At 38.3% G+C, this 17,104-nt stretch overlaps 1 protein-coding gene across 9 annotated transcripts in view; it reads right to left on the bottom strand.

Moving 5' to 3' along the window:
• The window catches only part of LOC105477607 (contactin 4), a 1,037,214-nt gene that overhangs the window by 903,766 nt on the left and 116,344 nt on the right, over positions 1–17,104 (bottom strand). For 2 of the 9 annotated variants that reach the window (XM_071092097.1, XM_071092101.1), the window contains exon 1: positions 7,368–7,635. The exons of the other annotated variants lie outside the window; for them this stretch is intronic. The gene's annotated coding sequence lies outside the window, so the exon portion shown is untranslated. Of the gene's footprint in view, positions 1–7,367; positions 7,636–17,104 lie in introns of those variants that run through there. 9 annotated transcript variants of the gene reach the window in all.

Genomic DNA, 17,104 nt, shown 5'->3' with positions numbered 1-17,104 from the left:
ACTTATAGTTGTTTGTTTATATTTTCTCATTGTTTCATTCTTCCAAATTTTTACTCTACTATTAAAGCTTTCTGTTTCTTCTTATTTATTATTTTCCATTCTCTAGCCATTCAGGAGTTATTCATCTTACTTCTACTTCACTGTTGGTAATCTTTAAATACATAAGCATATGTAATTAATGTTTCTCCATCAATCTCAATAATTAAACTGTCTCTAAGAGCTCCCCCTTCAGGAACCAGGCTAGGCATTTACAAGCTTCTATGTCTTCAGTGATTCCCTTACACTACACAGCATTCACCACAACATACACACAGCACCTAGCTTCTCTTGAAATAAGCTAGAATTTACTTTTAGACAAAAATGATTGCATTATGGTCCTTGCAGTTGAGGATCCTTTCTTAACCATTTCATTAATATTTCATAACTTATATTATCAATAATTTAATTGTAATATATTTTATTGAACTCATTACTCTCAGGTTACCAAATTTGGCTATCAGGTCACTTGGGGAGCTTATTAAAAATACAGACTACTGGGACTTATCTCAGGTTTACACTTTCATAATCTCTCACTTTGGACTCCAGGAATCAGCATTTAAAGTCTCCTTGGCAGAATTCTCTTGCTTGTTATCTTTTCATTTTTTGATATTAATGATTATCAAAAATAATAGATAATAACCAAAAAGTCCTAAGAGGTGTGATATGAGATCTCATTGTGGTTTTGATTTGCATTTCCCTGATGAATACTAATGTTGAGGAAGGATGTGGTGAAAAGGGAACCCTTAAACATTGTTGATGGGGATATACGTTGATACTATGCATTATAATGAACATACCATTATGCAAAACAGTAAAGATTCCTCAAAAAGTTAAAAACAGAACAGTCATATGACCCAGCAATTCCACTTCTGGGTATATATTCCAAAAGAAATAAAATAGCTCTCTCGAAGAGACAGTTGAACTTCCATGTTCATTACAGCATTATTCATAATAGCCCTGATACTGAAGAAATTGTGATACACACATCATAATTGTGGTATATATAAAATATAGCATATAATATTAATAGTAATATATAATAATATTCCACACAGCTGAACATTTTTCAGTCTTCAAAAAAAATCTTGCCAGTTGCAACAACACCAATGAGTCTAGAGGACATTATTATGCAAAGTGAAGTAAGCCAGGCACAGAAAGACAAATACTGCATGATCTCACTTATATGTGGAATCCAGAAGGGTTGAACTCATAGAAACAGAAAATAGAATGGTGGTTACCAGGGGACAGGTGTGGGGATAACAGGGAGGTTTTGGTCAAAGGGCACAAACTTTGAATAATTTCTGGATACCTAATGAATGAATGATTTCTGACCTAATGTACAGCATGGTGAATATAGTTAATAGTAATGTATTGTATACTTGAAATTTGCAAAAAGAGTATATCTTAAGTATTCTCACCACAACAAAAAAAAAAGGTAATTATGTGAGGTGATGAAGATGTTAACTAACTTGATTGTGGTAATCATGCCACAATGTACACATATGTCAAAATAATCAAGTTGTATACCTTAAATGTACGCAGTTTTTATTTTTCAATTATTCTTCAATAAAGCTGGCAAAAGAAAATGTCCTTAGGTGACTTTTTTTTTTTTTTTTTAAGATGCAGTCTTGCTCTTGTCACCCAGGCGGGAGTGCAATGGCACAATCTCAGCTCACTGCAACCTCCGCTTCCTGGGTTCAAGGAATTCTCCTGCCTCAGCCTCCGGAGTAGCTGGGATTACAGGCACCCACCACCACACCCAGCTAATTTTTGTATTTTTAGTAGAGATGGGGTTTCACCATGTTGGCCAGGCTGGTCTCAAACTCCTGACATCAGATGATCCACCTGCCTCGGCCTCCCAAAGTGCTGGGATGACAGGCATGAGCCACCAGGCCTGGCCACCTTAGGTGATGTTAATGCAATCTGCCCACAGGGCCAGTCTTGTAGCAGCATTTGTCACCCATATATTTTGCACCCCTTCTCATATTGTGACTTACTTGTGATACATTTTGACTCATTTTCATTTTGGCTACAGTACATCCTTAAGTCTCTCCCACTACCTCCTATTGTTTTATTTTGTTTTTTTTAAAACAGTACATTTGCAGAATACTTTGAGTCTTTTTATGTATCAAAATACACATTTTTCCATCAAACATGAGCAAACTGTGTCTGGTGAGAGAATACTATGGTTGCAACCCCTTTTACTCACAGTTCTGAAAGGAATGTTGCATTGTCCTCTAGCATTTTGTGTGGTAGATGAGAAACTGGATAACAGTCAAATTCTCTTTTCCTTGAAGGTAACCAATACTTTTTCAGTGTCAACTTTTGTATACATTTTCTCCTTACCTTGGAATTCAAAATTTCATCATGGTATGTCTAAAAGATTTTATTTTCATTAATCTTCACCAGCCTGTGGTGAGTTCATTTAATGTGAAGGCTTTAAGAATTAGGTTAGGCTTAGAGGAAATGGTAATCTATTATTTCTCCTTCCTCACATCTGTTCTCTATTTCTAAAATTCCTATTATTAGCTATGAGATGAGCCCCAAAACCTATCCTATGTGTGTCATCTTCTCTCTTATAAAATCTCTTTTTTACTTACAGTTATGCAAATTTGGTCAGCCTTCCAATTAATTAATTTGGTTTCCAGTAGCATCCAGTAGCATCCGTTCTGATATTTACTATCTCTACTAAAGGGTATACTTTTTTGTTGTTCTTTTTTCCTCAAGCAATCTCTCTTTCTTCTTTAATTGTGCTTTCCTTTTTTCTATTATTTCAATATTTTGGGGGGTACAGGTGTTGTTTTATTACATGGATAGTTCTTTAGTGGTGATTTCTGGGATTTTGGTGCACTCATCACCCAAGCAGTGTACACTGTACCCAACATGTAGTCTTTTATCCCCCATCTACCTCCCACCCTTTCCCCTGAATCCCCAAAGTCCATTTCATCATTCTTATACCTTTGCATCCTCATAGCTTAGCTCTCACTTTTAGTTCCTTAAGGAATGTCCATACTGTTTTCCATAGTGGTTGTACTAGTTTACATTCTCACCAGCAGTTTAAACGTGTTACTTTTCACCACATTCATGCCAACATCTATTATTTTTTGACTTTTTAATAATAGTCATTCCGACTGGTGTGAGATGGTATCTCAGTGTGGTTTTATTTTGCATTTCCCTGATAACTAGTGATGTGAAGCATTTTTTCATATGTTTGTTGGCTGTTTGTATATCTTCATTTGTGAATTGTCTATTCACATCCTTTGTGCACTTTTTGATGGGATTATTAGGTTTTCTTCTTGAGTTCCTTGCAGATTCTGGATATTTTAGTCCTTTGTTGGATGCAGTTTGCAAATATTTTCTCCCATTCTGTGGGTTGTCTGTTTACTTGTTGATTATTTCTTTTGCTGTGCAGAAGCTTTTTAGTTTAATTAGGTCTCATTTATTTTTTTCGGTTTTTCTTGCATTTGCTTTTGGGTCCTTAGTCATGAATTATTTCCCTAAGCCAATGTCTAGAAGAGTTTTTCTGATGTATCTTCTAGAATTTCTATGGTTTCATGTCTTATATTTAAGCCTCTGATGAATCTTGAGTTGATTTTTGTATAAGGTGAAAGATGAGGACCCAGCTTCATTCTTCTACATGTGGCTTGCCAGTTTTCCCTGCACCATTTATTGAATAAGGTGTCCTTTCCCCACTTTATGTTTTTGTATGCTTTGTGGAAGATCAGTTGGCTATGAGTATTTGGCTTTATTTCTGGGTTCCCTATTCTGTTCCATTGGTTTACTTGGCTATTTTTATACCAGTACCATGTTGATTTGGTAACTATAGCCTTGTAGTATAATTTGAGACAGGGTCTTGTTTTGTTGCTCAGGCTGGGGTGCAGTGGCATGATCTTCACTTACTGCAACTTCGGCCTCCTGGCTTCAAGCTAGCCTTCCACCTCAGCCTCCAGAGTAGCTGGGACTACAGGTGTGCCCTACCACACCCAGCTAATTTTTGTATATTTTGCAGAGATGGGGTCTCCCTGTGTTGCCCAGGCTGGCAAAAACTCCTGGACTCAAGTCACCCACCTGCCTCTGCTTCCCAAAGTGCTGGGATTACAGGCCTAAGCCACCACACCCAGCCCTGTTTTCTTATTGTTTCTTTTATTTGATAAATGTGATATCCTTCTGAGTTGGACAGGAAACTTCCATATAATTATTGTTCTCTCCTATATTCAACTTTAAATTTTCTCCAAACATTTGTGGTTATGGGCTTTGACAAGTGACATAGCCAGCAGAATAGCAACAGCATCTTTCTCCATTCCCTAAATTTGAATGACACATACTATTGAGTCAATAAACAGGTCAGAACAGCTCCCCCACATCTCTTTGCACAATGATAGCTCTGGAGACTCCTCAAGATTTGAGGTAGATGACTGGGGAGCCTTATGGGTTTTCCAGTTGTGGGACACAGTTTTCCCTCCTATATTATTTGATAGGTAGTTGGGAGAAAGAAAGATCAAAAACAAAACTAAAACAAAACAAAACCTGCTTAAATTGCCATCATGGTCTTATCCCCAAATTTATTGACAATAAAAGGATTCTGTTATCATTTAAAAACATGCATACATGTGCATATATGAGAACATGCATACATGTGCTGCATATATGAGAACATTCATAAGACATATTTTTTCAATAAATGGATAGAACTCTGAACAAAAACTACTTGATTCTTGATCAGATGGAAACCTCATGTTGATAAACAAAAATGAGTAATTCAAGTACAAACGTAGTTGAAATCACAATGTGCTGAAATGAATATAATGCATATAGGAAAACTACACTAAATTATGTGGTATTTTATTATCATTCACACCTACACTACATTTAGTTTGAAATTTGAATTCTCACTGAAAAAGAATAAAACTAAATAAAAAAATTTTAAAGATACAATTTTAACAGACATAAGATCAATTTAAAATGGCAGTGGTTTTACCTTAATTTGGGGATGCAAACATTCTAATCAATCAATTTATGTCAAAGAACTGAGACAGATTATCCCAGGTTTATTTTAAAAGAGATTAACTGAGTTGACCTAAGTAGTTTATCTGATTACTGTCATGGAAGAACACTGTGCCCATCAAAACAGCAAGATACAGGAATTCCTCAACTCTAACATACACAAACCTCACAATTCGTAACTATACTGGCTCCTAGTATTTGATGTTTTCACTACTTAACATATTTAAAGTGTGTCTTCTGTCCTCATCATACTTAGAGTTATCTTTTCACCTCTCATTTCAATCAGTCTTTTTCCAGAACTCGGAACTCCTCTGTGCTTTATTTCACCCGGAAAAAATTATGATCATGGACCAGTCTTACTCCAACATTCATGATGACTGGAGTTCACGTCAAAAGTGGAGTCATTCTTGACACCTCTCTCTGCCTCCGCCAACACACCAGTCACACACCAGGCTGGTTCCTTGTACCTCTTGTCTATTTCTCAGATGTCTCTCCGCCTCCACTGTCCCCACTCTATTACAAGCCTTACCTGACCCTGAGCAGTTCTCTCTGCTTCCTCTACTTGTTCTTCATGAAGCACTAAAATTATCTTTTTAAAAGAGCTGGTGATATTTTTCTGTGTATAGCCTTTCAATAACCTTCCAGTTATTTCTTATAATGCAGCCCAGAAAACTTACCATGGCCTAAAAATTCATGTTCCAGCCCCTCCTTCCTTTCCATCCTTATCCTCCAGCATCCCCTTCCTTCAGCCACAATGACTTTCTATTCATCCCTAAAATTTCAATGATTTCCACTTCCTGTACCTCCTCAGATACTATCCCTTTAAAATAAAAAGAAATCTCCCCTAGGTCATGCCTAGCTAAGACTTACTTGTCCGTGAAGCCTCCATCTTTGACTCCCCTCTTTTACTCACTCATAATATTCACTTTAACCACTGAACACAACCATAAGTAAACAAAAGTATGATTAGTTATTTAGCTTCTATTCTCCCAACTCAGAACATAAGCTCCAGGCAAAAGGGATTATGCCTTCTTGTTCATCCTGTATCCTAAGGATCTGGTAGAGCTTTGTGTACAGAAGGAAGGTGTTCAATACATATTGATTGAATTTAGGAACCAAATGTGACGAATGGAAATCAAGGGGAGCTGCAAACTTAATAATACACACCCATATACATTCCTGAGCCACCTGAAAGACACTCAACAAATGACAACAGATGTCAAGGCCTTGCTGAGGAAGTTTAAGAGACCCCTTCTTTGGTTTGGAAACATTGCTAGAGCTGTGTGATGATACAAACATAAACAGGTGATCAGAGTGATGATTATGAGAGATGCAGCAATAACAGTAACAACTTACTGAGAGCTTACTGGTGTTAGATGTCATGCAGTTGATGTGGAATCTGTCACTTATTCCACATCATAAATAACAGTGAGCAGTATTATAATCTCCATTTTAAAAATGTTCACACTGAGACTCAGAAAAGTTATTTGGCTTGCCTGAAGTCATAGCAAGATTAACTAATATAAGGCCATCCAGGACATGAAGTTTTGTCTGACTCTGGATCCTTATAGCTCTTAACCAGTATACAAGACTCTCTCCTCATTTTGCCACCAGCTTATGTTTGACCTTGGCCAAGAGACCTCTCCTACTTAGTTCACAATTGCTTTTTCAGTAAAACGATGGTTTTAGTCCAGGTGACCGCCAAACTGCCTTCCACCTCCAACATTCAAAAGAATGCATATTTATAGAGTCATAAAAGGATCACAGTGAGATTGACATTCAATGATAAAAAATTTAAAATTATAATTTAGTAACATGTTCTTCCCAGTCTACTTTAGCTTTTCCATAAGCAAATCAGGAAACTATGCATTTGACTAAACTATTATCTCTCAAGCCATTTTATTAATACAGGCATAAGAAATTAGGAAGACAGAGAGGAAACACAAAGCAAAGAAAAAGAATTTGGGTGAGTTTTGAAGTCCAATAACAAGAGAAAAGAAATAGTCATTTTCTAATTTGCAAATTACATAACCAGCCAAAGCAGGTGGTCCAAGGTTAAACAGAAATGAGGGCAAGGTTTGTTAAAGGATTAAACTAAATGTTTAAAAACAACAATGACACAAAAAACAGAAAACAAAAAACAAAAAAAAAAACAAAGAAAAAAAACGAGCTGTATCAAATTGACCTTCTTATTCAGATAAAAAATGATTGTGGGACAAACGTAATCCATTCAAACATAACTTTAAAAATAAAACAAGATGTGTTAATGGCTGCTTATATATCTCATATTCTATAAATCATCTGCAAAAAAAAATACGGCCCACCTCACACAGTAAGATGCTGCAATAGTCCTCAGGGAAAGCAGTGAAGGGGAATGCTCAAAATGCTTGATAGATAGATAATCCATTTAATGTAAAATCTCCAGGGCAGGAAAATGAGATACCTTTCACGGCAACTATCTCAAAGCCAACCTTCTGGTGCCTTTTGTATCCTTTCCCAATGCTCAGAGGCCCCTGCAATTCTTTCCCAATGTTCAGGTTGAACTGGCTTTTTTTTTTTTTTTTTTTTTTTTTTTTTGAGACGGAGTCTCGCTCTGTCACCCAGGCTGGAGTGCAGTGGAGCGATCTTGGCTCACTGCAAGCTCCGCCTCCCAGGTTCAGGCCATTCTCCTGCCTCAGCCTCCTCAGTAGCTGGGACTACAGTCGCCCACTACCACGCCCGGCTAATTTTTTGTATTTTTAGTAGAGACGGGGTTGAACTGGCTTTTGTGTCACTTTTTGAAAAGCTTGAAAAAGTACACGATATAGGTCAGAATAAGTAGATAATTTATGCCTAACAATTTTTATTCTGTTTTGATATTGTTAAAATATTAAGAAAGTTCATAAGGAAGAATCTGGGGCACAGATATAAGGTTCAGGGATATGTTGGGGCTTATTATTTTCTTTTAAAAATGCAAAAAATATTTAAGAGAGCAATGTGTTCATACGGAAAAGGGAAAGATTCTGGTAAAAAGTATACAGTATAATTCTGGAGCATCAGTCTTACACAACTCTCTCTCAGATCAGATCCGGTCTTGTGCTAAGAGAGTCAAGGTGCTCCAGAAAGAAGTTATAGGCTTGACACCAAGAGGTCTGACTTGTTCTGAGCCTTCATCTTTACCCCACTTGCTGCCTCTCGGGATTCCAACTTCATACACTAGAGCTCAGAGATTGTAAAATGAAAGCCTGTGAGTCAAATCTGGCTCACAGGTATGTCCTGTCTAGCCCACCAACGATGCCTACACTGACTATGCTTTAAAAAGAATGTTGAATTTGTTGCCAACATTTTTAAAGCTGGAGATTTCACTCTTCCGAAAACAAAACCAACAAAACAAAAAAAATGAGGAGTAACAGATTCCACGCTTTTCTGCAGAAATTGAAGATCTAGAAACAATGGGTTCTCTTTCCCAAATGACAAGAGTGAGTTAATGCTCACCAGCAGTGCGTGCCGCATGTTTTCTGGACTTTTTCTACGTAGGCTCAAAAACTCATCTATTCTGTGACTACTCTAATTCTCACATTTAGGAAACCTGCTGCTGTTTATGAATGCTGCTGATGTGGACATATTCACTTCCTTGTATCAGTGAGGATTCACTCCATTTAGTCTAGGTTCTTTTCAGATGTGGAAGAGGAAACAATAAGAGAAAAACCTGCCCAACCATTTTCATCTAAGGGGTAAGCATTTTACAATGGTTGTCTTTATTACAGCAGCTGAATGTGTCCCCCATAATTATTTTACCAGTGTTTGAGACCACAACCACATTCATGTGGTAAGAAATTGTTAAATCAAAGCTTTTATTTCTTAATTATTAATGAAATATATTTTATGAAACATGGGGTATGTTTGTACTGAAATAATGATGGACAAATAATGAAGGATGGTAAACTTTTGGAAACATATCTAAACTTCTTACATTAATACTTCGGGGGAAAAAATTCTCCCTTTGTAAATCATTTGTTACAAGTTTCTTTTTATTTCTGGAACATAAAATTTGATCTGTCACTTTGCCACCCTGTCCTATTTACCAGGGCTTAAAAGGCCCTTCACACATTTTCATTTCCCATATATGCAGCATATGCAAAATTAAAGAACATTATGTATGAAATCCTGGCAGCTTCTATTAAATTGAATTCAAAAATTTGTAATTTAGGGTTTGAGGTTGAGGCTCCACTCTAATTTCATGATTAATGAAATTGTCCTTCCTAATTTGGGGTTCTTTTCATTCATTTTGATAGATTTCTGAGAATGATTTTGTGTGTGTGTCAATTTATCCATGTTTCTTAAATGAAAACAATGATTTATTTGATACCGACGTGTGAAAGACTATTAATTTCTAAGAAAATCCAAAGAGAAAATTGTGAAGTCAGGAACAAAATCAAGATAAACTGAAAACATTCATTCAAAACTATAACTTAGTGATGAAAATTTGAAATTAGTATAGAGTATAAAAGTTATATTTATTGAACACCTCCTCTAGACCAGTATTATTTTAAGTCATCTCATAGGACATTTTACTTGATTTTCACAAAAGCACATTTTTATAGATGAGAAAATACATTCATATCTTAGCTTGTTCAAAGTCATCCAGATAGTAACAGTAAAGTGAGATTTTGAACTCGAAAACTATTTCAAAGTTTTTTTCGTTTTTTTCACTTCTATTTTCCTTTAACAGCTTAAGTCTCCATTGACTCCAGGAACTCCTTCCCTAAGCCATCTTTTCCTCAGATAGTTCTGAATAATCCCATAGAGTTTTGCCAACTCTCTTCTCACTACCCCCATAAACACATGTACACTAGACTTCCCCACCTGTCTCATTTCTCGTCGGAGTGCACACCTCCTCCCTCTACCTTCATACCGCATATCTTTAAAATCCTCCTCCTCTAAGAAGCCATCACACATCAATCTCAACCCAGTCTCACATTTATTATCCACTAGGTCTTATGTAATCTCATTATATTAATGTGTGCTTACTTCATTTATTTTACTTTTAAATATCTTCTTCCATTTTTAAATGTGTAAGACAGAAATTTCAGAACAGGAACCAGAGCTTCTCTTTCTTTAGTCAAGACACATTAGACTCGATGACACACATATCTGAAAATGAAATCTATTTGGTAAACCGACGAAACAGAAGTGCAAGGAGGCAGGCAAAAAGAAAAGGAAGAAGGTCATTAGGAAAACTGGAAGGAAGAGGTACAGACATGCAGATGAGAAATATTCATGATCCCACAACGGTTCCCAGAGACAAAATAAGCATCCCAGAGGGTCAGACTTCCCTTTCCCCAAATAGCCAGGAATATCCCTAGCAATCCATAGCTCTTAGTAATCTCATAAGGAGTGATTGGATCATGGTCTCTTAATACACATCATCCTTCTTCATGGTGTCTTTCAACTGCAGAACTACCAAAACTGGGGCCAGAAGATTCACATATTCCTATCCTAACTCTGCCCAGAGTTAATGCTATGTTGGTGATAACTTGCCTTCTCTCTGCCTCCATCTCATCTCTAAAACATTTACCGAGGGTCTACAATGGATCTTACAGACCTATGCAAACAAATGCCTCTCCAAATCGGGCTTCATGTACAGTTGTATTTCTCATTTTTCCGATTTATCTCTTGATGTTCCACATGCATAATGGACAGGAGGTCCACCGAGGACATCCACACGAGGGAGTAGATAGAAATCCGATCACTGCCATTGCTTATCGCTGCCACACTGTGGCGCTACTTAAGGACGCTGCTGAGGAAGGCGCTGGACAATGAACTCTACTGTATACAGGTTTTTACACAGACCCCACATGGCCTATGAAGAGCAATTTCACTTCCTGAATGCTAAGCTCATCGAAGACGCCCAGCACTTGGGCTTCCAAGGTTCCCATGGTTCCGTTTTTTGAATCCCACAAATAGCCACCTCCTAAGTCCCCAGCTGGTTATGGAAGCACTGAGACAGGAATGGCTCTGGCACCTACCATCTCTCCAAAACTTCATTTCTTTTCCCTCAAAGATACTAAGCATTTTTGCTTTTCACCCTGATTATACCCCTTCTGAAGCAGCGATGCCATTGGTCTGCCCTCAGGGGAAAATCTCACATAAATGATTCTAAGGGGAGTGATTCTGAACTCTCTTACTGGAGAAGAGAAAAAGCAACCTGAGCTAACCACCCCCTCATCTATAAAACAATGTAGAACTGTGTTAAATGTTTTGATGGAAAAGCAAAGGTGCTATAACAACACAGTCGAGGGAATCCTCCTGTAGACTGGAGGGTCAAGAAAGTGGTGCTTTCTGAGGAAATGGCATCTATTCTGAGATCTTAAGGATGAACAGGAATCATTTGGAGGCATTTCACATAAAATGCACCACAGTTCAAAGACTCTGGTGCAGACAAAAGCTAGTTCTGTTGGAGGAAGCAAAAGACCAGTGTGGTTTCACAGTAGAGAGCACAGGGAGAGTGAGAAGATGAACCCAACCTGGAGGTCCAGATCACGGGGCGCTTGGCTAGCATGGTCACCAAGACCCTTCCCGATCACTGTTTTAGGATTCAGTGCCCACTGGCGACATCACTGAAATACTTAATTCACTTAAAACACTTAATTCACTTAAAAACAGTTTTCAGTCAAGTCAGGCAAAAGAAAAACAGCTGTGTTCACAAAAGAAAAAGAGCTGTGTTCTATAATACATAGATTGTTGTAGGTGCCCTCTGTTCTTATCCCCAATCTGCTGAGGAGCTGCTCCTGGGGGACTCCAATGTCTCCGATCTCACCAAAGTCACCTCCCAGGTACGGATAATCTGTGTTTCACATGTCCTGTGGCACCAGGTGTCCCACACCCCCATAAAAGAGCCTCTGCAATCAGAAGGTAAGAGGTCAGGTAATTGAGTCAAATTTTCATTGCTGCACAGGAATTAATTAATGCAGGCAGGTAAGCACTGGAATAGAGAGAGACAGAGATGGGGAAATTAGGTTTAAAATTAGCTTTCTGAACATAATCAGAAGATTATGTATAAGGTTTACTGTATTATGATCCCAAGCTTTTTCTGAAAACAAATCTTTCGGGGAAAAATAGTTAAATTAAAATGGCAAGATGCCAAAGTCTAGGTCACAAAAACACTTAACAAATTTTGAAAGGTATCTGAAGGAGATGGATGATGGGAGAGGTTTTTTGTTATTGTCAGATTTAGGACACTGGTGTTTTTCTGCCATCTATCAAATCTATTTACCATGAGCAGGACTTTTTTTCTCCGGGCAGGCCCATACAGATAGAGATTCTAGTGATTTCATTTCCTCCGTATTTCTGGTACTTTTGTGGATCACACAGAGGATGATTAAATGGCTTTTCTGTATTGTTTGTTAAATTTGACTCTTCCCACGAATTGGGGGTGGTTCCCATGGGAACCTCTGAACGTGGAATAAGAGCAAAACAGATCGCAGACAATCATTCAAGTCTCTATTGAAAGCACACTTGGCAAAATACTTTATTCACTATTTCTGTAGAAGCAATTCTCTATACATATAAATTTGAGATCTAAGGAAGTAAAAGTCTGTTTTGCCGTTGTTGTTTAATGCTTATCCCAACTAAAGATCTTAGTACTTATTCCACTTTTTCAAAAAGTTATTTTGCACACAGATTCAGACAAGGATATTATGCCAGAAACCATCTCTAATGTCATTTGAGCAAAATACGCCACTGTAGATTGAATGGTTCAGGATGGAAGAGAATATATTTTTGGAAAGGAGAAAAATTACCATATCCTTCTTTTTTTTTTTTTTTTTTTTTTTGAGACAGTCTCACTCTGTCACCCAGGCTGGAGTGCAGAGGCACAACTGGCTCACTGCAAGCTCTGCTTCCTGGGTTCAAGCAATTCTCCTGCCTCAGCTTCCCGAGTAGCTAAGGATTACAGGCGCCCACCACCACACCCGGCTAATGTTCGTGTTTTTTGTAGAGACGTGGGTTTCACCATGTTGGCCAGGCTGGTCCCGAACTCTTGGCCTCAAGTGATCCTCCCGCCTTTATCCATTGTATCACAGACAACAGGAATTATTTCAAAAAATAACAGAATATAAATGTTAATACATTAACCAACATATATTGCTTCAAACAAGTATGATTTACATAAGGTAGAGCTAAAGAGAAGTTACAAAAATAATTCTCATATACACTTGTGATTTTTCATTTGATCACAAAAACTTTTTTAAGTTCCTTAAGCTAAAGATCCCACACTGCTGTCTACCTAATACCATTACCACTATGTGAAATTTACACATGACTTTCCACATTTCCGGGGCTACAGCTGAAGCCAACACACTCTCTCACCTAGGAAACAGAAATAGCCTCATAACTGTTCTGCTCTCTTTCACCCCAGATACTTCTCTATATAGCAGCCAGAGCAATATCTAAAAGACAAATAGATCATTATTTAAACACTTCAACTACTCCCACTTCAGAATAAAGTACACTTTTACTATGGTTTAGCACTCCCTTTGTGAGGGGGCCATTGTTTAATTTCATTTCTATCTCCTTCCCACAAACTCCTCAAAAAGTTACTTTGCTCTCTATCTCCAATTGCTCTCTGCCGATATTCATATTTAAAATCACTCTAATCAGGTTTGCACCTCCAACACTCCCATAAAACTGTATTTATGAAAGTCAAGAATTCTCCCAAAGTTACCACATCTAACGACCAATTGTTGGCAGTTGCCTTTGACATCATTTGTCACTTCCTCCTCCTAGATACTGTTTTCATCCATTTAGTTTGTAGGGCATTTTCCTTCTTCCTCCTAGGTTGCTCCTCTTCTTCCACACATTGTAACGATGTAGTAATGCTATCTTCGGTCACCCCCTCTACTACATTCACTCCCATGGTGATCTCATTTGCCTTGAGGTTTTAAATACCATTGGTATGCCAATAACTCTTACATTTCTGTCTCCATTCAAGACTTCTTCTCAACTCCAGACTCTTATATCCAACTCCCTATTTCACTTCATTCCCTGGATTCTCTATTATTGAGCTATTGCCACAAAACTTCTGCATAACAGACCACCTCCAAATTCACTGACTTACAACAGTAGCTATTAATGCTCCTGAATCTGTAGGGTCTGGTAAAATCTAAAGCAGGCTCCACGGGCAGCCCTCCTTCCAACTGTGGGATGAGTTGGGCTTAGCTGGGGTGGCTCTGTGTCACTTGCATTCACTTGGTGTCCAGGCTAAGAGGGCAAAGGCTGCCCCAGGAAAGCTCTTCTCATGATAATGACTGAATCACAAAAGGCTGAGCCTGACCTGTGAGTACATTTCAGTCCCCTTCTTCTGTCTCACCTCGACATGACCCACCGGCCAGAGCCAGTCATACTGCCAAGCCTAACTCAGGAAAGCAGATACAGAAGTATGCCATGGGAACAGTGGGTGTCTCCCACTTTACACAGCCACTCCTCACCCCATCCAATCCTGTTCCAGCACTAGTCTTTCCCATCTCAATCTTCTATTTTTTCAGGACAAAACACTTGACATCACATCCTGGATTCTTCTTTCTCTCATACTTCACTTCTGAAGCCTTCTAAATATATTCAGAATCTGGCAAAGTCCCATCATCTCTACCATGCCCCTGTAAGAGCTACCGGAGTGTGGCTCATGGCTTATTCCATTATTCTGCAAACAAGTCACCCTGCTCCTAACTTGGCTCCACCCCTCCCCAGTCTATGCACCCCAAAGCCACCTACCAGACAGCACCTCATATCAATCAAACTGAAGTCCTGACAGTGATTTATAAAGACTGGCCTGATGCCACCTCTAATCACTTCTCTAACCTCTTCTCCCACCTCACTCATCTCACTCACTCTGTTCCAGTTATAGAGGCTTTCTTGAGGCTCTTTGAACAAGCCAGGCCTACTACTACCTTATGACTTTTGTACTAGCTCTTACCTGTGCCTGGTAATTCCTTCTCCCACATGCCCATCTGACAAACTCACCCCGTCTCCTTCAATATTTTGTTTAAATGCCACCTGCTCTATGAGACCTACCTTGACCTCACTATTTTACACTGTAACCCACTCACTCCTGCACTCCTACCTCCCTGCTTACACACACTTTTTGTAACACTGATCAGTTAATATTGTACATAATTTACTTAGAAAAGATCATGCATTATTGTCTTAGTCTGTTGCTGATAACAAAATAAACTGAAACTGGGTAATTTATAAAGAAAATACATTTATTTCTTACAGTTATGGAGGCTGAAAACAGAGAGGCCACATCTGGTGGGGGCGTTCTTGCTGGTGGGGACCCTCAGCAGGGTCCCAAGGTGGCACAGGGTGTCACATGGCTGAGTGTCCTAGCTCAGGTCTCTTTTCCTTTTCTTACAAAGCCACCAGTCCCACTTTCATGACAACTCATTAGTCCATTAAGTCATTAATCCATTAATCCATGAGTGGATGAATCCATTCTTGAGGGCAGATCCCTCAGGGTCCAATCACCTCTTAAAGGCCCCACTTCTCAATTCTGCTACATTGGGGATTAAATTTAAACATGAGTTTTGGAGAGGACAACTATGCAAAACATTGCAAATATGTTGGCTGATGTATCCCAAGAACCTTGGATAGCACCTGGAACATAGATGGCTACAAAAATGTATTCAGTCATTTATCCCCTTTCTCAGCCAGACTGAGCTTGTTTTGGCCCCAGAGCCCTGGCCCATGCTGTTCCTTCTGCCTGGATACTTCTTTGTTCAGACAGTCTCTTAGCTGCCTCCCTGTCAGCATTCAAATCTCTGTCCACATACCACTTCCTCATAGACATTTCGTCCTTCTTGCCTCTTAGTCCCATTTTCCTATTCATCGTTTTCTTCATGCTTCCACATAGTCAAAAATATTTACTTGTTGGCCAAGAGAGGTGGCTCATGCCTGTAATCCCGGCACTTTGGGAGGCTGAGGTGGGCAGATCACTTGAAGTCAGGAGTTCCAGACCAGCCTGGCCAACATGGCAGAACCCCGTCTCTACTAAAAATACAAAAATTAGCCATCTAAAAAAATATATTACTTGCTTACTAGCTATTGTCTGTCTTCTCCTATGGGGTCCATGAGAACACGGAATTTGTCCATTTTGCTCATCCCTGTATCCTCAACTTACTTATGATAGTTCCCAGTGGACCAGTAGGAACTCAAAAAGTATCTTCTAAATAAATAAACATCCTCCCCAAAAGAGAAAGCAAACAAATCTTGTCCTCCTAATGTGGAAGAAAAATGGTAATTGCATTGAAGGGAGGGCAAGCTTTAAGAAATTAAACAGAGTGAACATGAGTTTTGTGGTTAAACAGAATGTTCTCCAGTTTAGTCATCCTTAAAAGCTGCAGGAGAGTGCCCTGCTCTTCCAAGATAACATGCTTGAGAATGACTTTAAGAGTAAAACCAAGAAAAATAATCTTCTGGTGCTCATTTTAGGTTGAGTAATTTCCTCAATAAGAAAACATGCATACAATGAACAAGCAAGTTATCTGATGTTTCAAATGATTAAGTGCAAGCTGAGATAGCTTTGAAGTAGCTGCTACAGAATCCCCACGGGAGGATCTGTAGACAAATAATCAGCCTGGCCCATAGAAATAGATTTCTCCAACAAGGGGGAAAAAAATAGAAAAACATATGTCTTACAACTGGTACAGATACTTACAGTTTCAAATATCCCAAAAAATTGCAAAGAAAAAAAGAAATATTAATTTTCCAAGAGTGTTCAGAAGTCTATTTATGTTAAGAAATAAGTTGGTTTAGGATATGTTACAATTAATAAACAACTAATATTTAGCTGACATTTTTATTTTTTTACTTATTAAAAACACTGTTATAGATGCTTTATATGGATTTAACAGTGTTCTATGAAGTAAATGATCTATCACTATATTAGAAATGATGAAACAGAAGCAGAAATAGTTGAGGCAACTTTGCTCTAGAGCATATGCTCTTAACCTCTGTGGTAAATGCTTCTTAAGGGATAATATCAATTTACTGAATGCTCACAATGTGTCAAGTATGTTGCTAAGCA

This window comes from Macaca nemestrina, chromosome 2 (genome assembly GCF_043159975.1).
Source record: "Macaca nemestrina isolate mMacNem1 chromosome 2, mMacNem.hap1, whole genome shotgun sequence".
NCBI lineage: Eukaryota > Metazoa > Chordata > Mammalia > Primates > Cercopithecidae > Macaca > Macaca nemestrina.
Note: the sequence above shows the minus strand (reverse complement) of the source record. Positions and strands in the feature narration are given on the sequence as shown.